Consider the following 293-nt stretch of genomic DNA (forward strand, 5'->3'; position numbering starts at 1 on the left):
TCGCTTTATCTAAAAGCTCTTAAAAAATATTCTTTCATGCTTTCTATTGGAATACCATATCTCATTGTAATTTCTTCGAGAATTAATAGTGTTCAACTTTAGCACAAACTATGTGAATTTGATAGTAGGACTTTTCGATCTGTGGTGAATTATTTTATTCTTGTTAGATTGATTCTTATTGTTAATTAAGAATTACACTTAAAAGTGGTAACCATCTAATAAAAAAAAGTGGGTTACTGAATGAATCTCTTCAATAGCAAAATTGACGAAATTTGCTATGCCAAGTTTGACAA

Source organism: Nicotiana attenuata, chromosome 2 (genome assembly GCF_001879085.1).
Source record: "Nicotiana attenuata strain UT chromosome 2, NIATTr2, whole genome shotgun sequence".
Taxonomy (NCBI): domain Eukaryota; kingdom Viridiplantae; phylum Streptophyta; class Magnoliopsida; order Solanales; family Solanaceae; genus Nicotiana; species Nicotiana attenuata.